Source organism: Trachymyrmex septentrionalis, unplaced genomic scaffold, assembly GCF_001594115.1.
Source record: "Trachymyrmex septentrionalis isolate Tsep2-gDNA-1 unplaced genomic scaffold, Tsep1.0 scaffold23, whole genome shotgun sequence".
NCBI lineage: Eukaryota > Metazoa > Arthropoda > Insecta > Hymenoptera > Formicidae > Trachymyrmex > Trachymyrmex septentrionalis.
In genome coordinates, this window is record NW_017305386.1 from 1,033,153 (window position 1) to 1,041,640 (window position 8,488).

Below are 8,488 nucleotides of genomic sequence, written 5' to 3' on the forward strand. Positions count from 1 at the left end.
TTTTAGACCTTGATACATACCTTGGTATATACGAGGACTTCATTTCTAAGAAAAGAAGTACTTTATAAATATTTTGTTCCGATCTATCGGTTTTATAACAGACAACTACTTACGTACGCGGCGGATATATACAGTCAGATCGAAATGTAGACAATGTTTACCTACTGGCTGCTATGCAGTGTTGACGCTTAGACGTATTATTATTATAATATTAGTATTATTAATAGCCCTGGGATGAATAAAGGAAAAAATATCTCGCCAGAGCAACGAAGGCTAGTGCGGCAGCTTCGAAAGGATGGCATGTCATATCGAAAGATTTCTATAAAATTAGGAATATATGTCATGGCTTGCCATCAAGCTATACAACATATTAAACTTCATGGAACATCAGATAACATTCCTCGGAAAGCGAGACCTCGAAAAACTGATCAAAGAACTGATCGTAAAATTCATCGATTATCCGAAGCGAACAGATTAAAAACTGCTGTTGCTATCCACAAGGAAATATCAACAGGTCTCCATGAAAAAATAAGTATTAGTTCAGTTATTCAGCGAAGACTTAACGAATTTCGATCGCGTTGCCAGAAAGAAACCGCTTATTTCAGAAAGAAATCATCGGGCTAGGATCGCTTTTGCAAAGAAATATTTAAACTGGACGCCTCAGCGTTTCCAATACTCCAAAGTAATTTTTACCGACGAATCAAAGTTTAATCTTGTTAATTTGGATTTGATGGTAAGTTATATGTGAGATATTGCCAAGAAGAAGAATTTCGTAAGAACTGTATAAAACCGACTGTAAAAGATAGTGATGGGTCGATACTTATATGGGGGTCTATGACAACGAAAGATACAGGCCCTATTCATCGAATAACGGGAATCATGGTTTCGTATATTTGAACATTATTAAAAATGTACTACTTCCATTCGCCGAAGAATATATGCTAGAAGAATGGATCTGTCAAGCGGATAATGATCCAAAACACTCTGCAAGAGTTGTAAAGACATTTTTGAGTGACAATATTCATGTAATGAAGTGGCCGGCACAATCTCCGGACTTAAATCCGATCGAAATGCTATGGATTGATGTCGACAAATATGTAAAAGAACATAAACCGAAAAATATTGAAGAATTATATATTACTATACAAGAAGGATGGAATTTGATACCTGCTAGCAGATGTACAAGACTTATCGAATCTATGCCGCGGAGGTATGCAGCAGTCATTAGAAATAAGGGCTTACATACCAAATATTAACGTGTCATAATTATGAGTGAAAGAAACTTGTGAAAATGTGGACATTTCGATATGTACTTAAGTATATGTTTGCAGAAAATTTGACATTTAAGTGTAAAAATATAAAAACTTATTTAATTATAATAAATTAAAAAAGATTTATTTTGCTATTTCTTTGTGTATATTGTAAACTTGTAAAAAATATAATTGATTTTTGTATACTTGTTTAACGTATAAGAATAAAACAAATAATATTTAATTTTATTACGTAAACGTAAGTATATGGCCGTCACTGTATATATCATACAGGGTGGCACCAAATTTCAGCCCCACCCGTCCTGAACAGGTCGGACACAGAGCGGACGAGATATTAACGTTTAAAGATAGTCGAATACACGTGTCCGCCCGACCTACTATTGCCGAAAGTACTATCTCGTTAACTATTGTGCAAACTGTAAAATGATAGAAGACTTTTCGACTCACAATCAGTTTAGTCTGCTCTACCTGCTCAGGACGGGTGGGACCGAAATTTGATGCCACCATATATATATAGAAAGAGAGAGAGGGAGGGAGTCTTAAGATCATTCAATGCATACATATATATGTGTGTGCGTGTGCGTGTGGTGTGGTGTGTGTGTGTGTGTGTATATAAAATATACTTCAGATGATCTTAAGATATACCGTAGATGATTTAAATTTATGCAGCCGCAATTCTGCTCGTAGATAATGCTCTCGGAACAGGGAAAAGCGGAAAAAGCGTTTGTCGATAACACTTACGGCAATGCTCTCTTCGTTTCGATAGCGCCGTCCGTTTCGATAATGCTTTGAAAGGGATAAAGTTCTATCCCTCGGTGCACCTCGAGGTCGTCCTCGCACGGAAAACCAAGGAAATAGAAGACATAACGAGCGGCTTTGAATCTCTTAAAAATTCGAATCATCAATTTGGAGGATTTTTCGCTTTAAAGCTTAAGCCGAACATATATAGGAACAATGTATTACAGGATATCTCGGTTGTTTATCTTAATGCACGTACCGAATATAAAATTGTTCGTATTAATTTACATTTTATTAATGAAAATTCTGAAAAGGTACATCTTTAGAAAATTAATAACAAAGAAAACTTGAAAGTATATTTTAAAAGCTTCGTAAAAGGGATATGTTTCGGTACGAAAGAGGATTATGGAAATTGAGTGTAATCTCATTGCCAGATGCACCGATATTTGCCTTGCATTTACTTTACTGGCTTATCAAGAACATACTACCGGTGCACCCCCGACGAAGCAGTCATTGCTTACGACGCGACGTGTTGAAAGCAATAAACGACTATGCACCAGTGTTGGTAGATATGTCACTCGCATAATTAAGGCCGCGTAAAGACAGTGACACGGTGCGATAATGCAAAATCGGTCACCGTATTTTGTCATTAAGAAATGGACTTTGTCAGCGCCCTTCGTAACACAAAAAACAGGAAGCTATGTTTCGTCCTCCCTATCCATCTCTTGCCGTCTTCTTTCTATATATTCCAGCATTACCTTCTACAATATCGATTATAATACATTATTTAAAGTAAATGTTCCATTAACTGAATAAAAAGATATGATCAATTCAATATCATTATAGATTATTAATTAATGTCATTACAAAAGGAATTAATACACTAAGAAAAAAATGTACTAAATTTTAAAATATATTTGTTTGAATAATGTTAATAAAAATTTAGATACAAAATGTAAACATATATTTATTTAATACAAGAATTATTAATTTAATTTAGCATTTTTTTTATTTAGTTAATGGAACATTTTTTTTATTTAGTTAATGTTTGTTTACTATAAGTAAAGGATTTAAACTAATATTTATTAAAATGTAGCACATTTTTTCTCAGTATATCCACATGAAACTTTTAGTGATCAAGAAAAATATTATATAAATCTGAATTCCTAATTGAAATTTCAGTAATCTATTATACCACATCGATTATATCAGTAACTAAACTTCTAATAAAATAAATTGTTTAAATTCAGTTTGCGATTTTTTATAATCATAAAAAATAGATTACATGTTTTAGTAAATACAATGTGTTTAGTAAATACAATGTGTTTAGTAAATACAATATGTTTAGGTAAATACAATATTTAAAAAAATTTGAAGCTATACATTATGTCTTGCTGAAGACGAAAAAACACGAATGAAAATATGATTATTTTTGTTGAACTTAAAATAAACAATTTTTCTACAATAATTAGCATAGTTACATATTTTTATTACTTATTTTTTATACAAAATATTTAGTTTCTTTTTATTTTGTTATTTTCTTGTTGTTATTAACAAATGTATTGTTGATTTTTCAATCACTAGGCATTCAGTTATTAAGAGATTTACATTATATATACGTTATATTGTGTATTTTTTTATTACTTGTGTTCGTTGAAACCAATTTCGTAGTTAATTTAATTGCAAAATTGATAAATTAATAAATGAAACGATTTATTTCCGCCAATTTATCGTAAAACTAGATAATAATATGATATAAATTAACCAATCTATTGTATTAATGCTAATTTATTGCATTTAACGGAATAGTGATTTAATAAATTGGCAAACTAATTTATTCATAGTGCTAGCAAAATTTTAAAGAGAGTAAATTACGATGAATATTGAAACAATACGGGTTATCGCACGGGACAGTCACGCGCGTTGCATTTCGTCGTTAACTCCGGCGACAGCTACGTTGATCTGCTTAACACCAGCTGTTGGAAGTGGTGATATTAAAAGGGATAAAGGTAAATGGAAACGGACCATCTCGCGCGCAACGGACATGTGGGAAAACGACGGCCGGTAACCGCCGCCAAATTACGGTATCGCAGCTTGACGTTGCATTATACGACGGCCAATAAATGTTTCAAGCACGTCGATACTTGATCAATTAACAACAGTATTTTCGCGTGTATTAATACACGAGCCACTTTTTGATTCCATATATATTTTCCACTCATTAATTCCTATTGTCAGAAGAAATTTTATTACTTTAACGAGTAGTATTTTGATTCTTGATTATTGATAGTTTGTTCTTACGATTTATAAGATCGATTTTAAAATGAGATTATTTTCAAAGTCGTCGTTGCTACTTGTATGTGGCTTTTATATAGCAGTAATATAAATGTGCAGTTCTCAATCTCTTGTTTTCAATTCGCATTAATACCTTTCGTACGAATCCTTATAATCCTTTTCAGAGAAAAATTTTAATTGAAGTGTCAAAATTGAAATTATTATTAATTATTGACAAAATTACTCAAACTTTCAATACCATTTTTTTAATTGCTTGCAGAAAAAGAACAGAAACATAAAGAAAAATGGAAGAATATACTTTAAGAATATATAGTACCTTTATTTCTTTACAATTAATTATTATACCAAGATTACATTTTAGAATTAATATTACAAATATGTATAATATTTTAAAGAAACAGAAAAAGGGGTGTTCTTCCGAATGGGAGACTTCTCCGATTGAAATAAAATTTACATAAAAATAAATTTACATAAAAATGAATTTTCAGTGCAAAAATGGAAATAAGAGAAACAATCTTCAATGTGTCCTTGATCTTAACAAATGCTACCCAGAACATGATCCTGAACAACATTCATGAGGTTTTAGCTGTCGGTCGATCACCTTGCGTAATACTAATGCCGGCAGTACTGTAACTTTCAAACCCATAATCCGAAAAATACTTCATAAACTTTATTAAAAATAACTTTAGTGTAGCGTTTTGAAAAGCTCTTAATATTAGCTATTAAATTCTGGAATCAAAAGTAGGGTATTTTATTTAAAAAAATCGATGTAACTTTGGCCTGATCTTGGCGACGTCATCCAAGATCAAACTGATAAGATCAGTAAACAGATCTTTTTGAACCCTACAACTTTTGCCTGAACACTTTTCTATAAAACTTATATTTTCCGAGATATTCAGATGTCCTAACCTTTTTGGGACACTCTGTATATTGTAACAATATTACCTGTAACATTTCAACTCAATCGTAAGGTCTCACTCGAAAGTACAGCCAAAATACGTACGGTGAATAGTACGCAAATAAGTATGTAATTAATTGAATAAAATCGAAATGAAGTCAATTTATTAAAACATATATATTTTGGCGCATATATTTGGCCATTTCCAACATATAAAATTTTCAAATAGAATCAGTAGAAAAAATCATATAATTGGAAAAGGAATCAGAGACTCCAATTTCGAGAATATCAGCGACTAATGGTTTATATTTAGTTGAAAAGAAATAACAGTGATGAATATTTCAATGACTGAATGATACAATAAATGCTGAAAATACGATTCGTATTTTCAAAAAATAAATTGTGAGTTCAGTGTTTGTACTCTATTTGAAGACAAAATAAAGAAGAAAAAACTCACATCCGAATCTTGGTTTATTGAAATGCAATAAATTAAAATTGATAGAACGTAATTAAGAAATTATAAACCAAGTCAAAGTGTATGGACAGTAGGAATATAAGCATAAAGTGGCTGACAAAAGTTAAAATTCGAATTTTTTAATATGTTAACTTTATTTTAATCTTGCTAAATGAATTATTATACTTACTTACACACTGCTTATCGCGCTTAATTCGTATTCATCCTTTTTACATTATTTTATTATGTTTGGTATTCTAAAATTATTAATTATTTTATCAATATATTATATATTATAGGATTTTATAGAATTCGAAATACTGAAATTTATTTTCTAGAAAACTTTATGTTTCGACTTGTATTGTTGTTATTGTGTGATATATAAACTAAATTATATTATTTTGTTCTCTCTTTATTTCAAATTTTATTATATGTGATGTCTGGGAATCGCCAGATGTTCGTTTATTTAGAGCACGCGTTTCGCAGGATGCACGCCAGCACGGCGAATGTTTATGGCTAAAATAATGCACATCCCGCATTTTTACGCCTGCAAAGTTTCGCGGAGGGTTGCCACTGTAAAATACGTCTGTCATCGGCGCGAGCGGGTCAAGGAAAACATCGTGCCAGGGAGAGAGAAAAGTCGGGCGAATGATTTCAAGCGTGAGTTACGACGGGGCTATACGAAGCGGAACGGAGCGGATCGGAGCGACTATACGCGAGATTAAAGGAACAGAGTAAAGGGACACAAAGTGGAAAACGCAGAGAGGTATAGAAAGCGACATCGATACCCAGCGAAGCATCGGCTAGCGATACAGTTGGCGGGGATTCGATAACTAAACCAATTATCCTGATGCCGATGAGGAAGTTTTAATCCGGTCTTCCACCATTGCCGCCGCCGCGAATTTTCCGGTGTGGAAATTTTTCTTCCGACTATCTCGTCAGGGTATCCCTTTGTCAACGTAACTTTCTTTCCTCCTCGTCTATTCTTTGCCTTCAAAACGATTTACGTCTATGATCGCTGAGTCGTTATGCTCGACCGAGCGGCACCGAGCGTCTCTTCTATCATGGATTCAAATGGCTATTTGATAACGCTTCGTAAATGGTGCGTTGAGGAATAAAGCCCCATCCAATGAAATTAATATCCAATGAAATCAAAACATGAAAGTGTGTAAATTATGTGTATTATTAAAATTCTTCAATATCGTACTATACCTTTTCGTCGCTAGCGCGACGCACTATATATGACATATTCAATCTAAGTTTAATTGTTTCTAATTTTTATAAAAATGAGCATGTAACACATTTTTTTCCAATCAAAATGTCAGACATTATAAAATACAACGGTATCAATTATCAAGCAAATATACAGAAATCCTCAATATTGACATAGATCTCCAAAAGAGACATCATTCTATTTCTTGAAAGCTAAATATTATCCTTCATTAATAATTACTGATAAATTAATATGATATATCTGTTTAAGTAATTAAAGAAATAGCGCGAGCGCGCGCGCGCGCGCGTGTGTGTGTGTGTGTGTGTGTGTGTGGTTCGTTTTTATATATAAAATCAGCTGAAAACAAATTCTATAAATACGAAAAAAAAATTTTTACGACTTTCTTTTGCAAATTGCATAGTTTAAATAATAGTCCTTTGTTATATTTATTTTTCTCATATTACGCTTTTAAATATAAATCAGCGTAAACCAGCACAAACTGCCTGTAAGACGAATCATAAGCTAACAAAATCTTTACTCATATAATGTTGCGTTATAATGTCAAACTCTCGCAGTTGAAGGCAATCCTCTATTTACGAAAAAATCTAAAAAAAATTGTCACGTTATATGTTTATATCTTATAAAATAAAATATGCATATATAAATCAAAAAATATTTTACGAGGGATTGTTTAAAAAGTTTTGAGTAATAATAATAACATTACATAAGTAATATAAAAACAAGTATTTTTTTCGGTCAAATTCAGATTTATTTTTCAATATAATCTCCTTTTAAGTCAATACACTTTTTTCAGTGATGTTTCCATTCTTTTTACCCATTCAAATAATAGTTGGCGTCTTGCTCTATAAAATAGGCTTCTATGGATACGATGACCTGCTCGTTTGACGAAAATCATTGTCCTTCGAGTCAAACTTTGAACTTGGGAAACAGAAAAAAAACGCTGAGAGCCAGATCTGGTGAATGTGAAAAAAACTAGTGGGTGGTCAATTAATTCGAACCGCAATTTGCAAATTTTTGCCATGACGGCTGTCGAAGTGTGAGACCATGCGTTATCTTGATGGAACAGCACTTTCTTCTTTTTCAAATATGGCTATTTTTTCGCAATTTCTGCCTTCAGCTTGTCAATTAATGATATGTAGTATATCCCCGTTATTTATTGTTTTACCTTTTTCAAGATAATCAATGAACACAATTCCAAAACGAAAACAGTTGCCATCATTTTCGCGGCCAATGAAACTGTCTTCGCCTTCGGAACAGATTCACCTTCGCAATTCACCCTTCGCAATTCACTGTTCCTTCGTCTCAGGAATGAAATAGTGGATCTAAGTTTCATCAACAGTTATTAATCGACGTAAAAAAAATTCGACTCATTTCGTTTAAACCGCTCCAACAGAGCCTTGTTCATTCGAATGCGTTTTTTATCCACAGTAAGCAAGCGGAGGACCCAACGCGCGGTTAGCTTGCGCATGTCTAATTATTTAGTCAATATACAATATAATAAACACGCTTATCATTTCGATAAGCCCACAGTCTCTGCTATTTTTTTTAATCTTGATTCGACAATCCAGTGTCATTTGGTAAACTTTTTCGATATTATC

At 32.5% G+C, this 8,488-nt stretch overlaps 1 protein-coding gene across 1 annotated transcript in view; it reads left to right on the plus strand.

Moving 5' to 3' along the window:
- LOC108748540 (T-lymphocyte activation antigen CD86-like) overlaps positions 1-8,488 on the plus strand; it is a 235,820-nt gene that overhangs the window by 170,488 nt on the left and 56,844 nt on the right. The gene's annotated exons all lie outside the window — the stretch shown is intronic.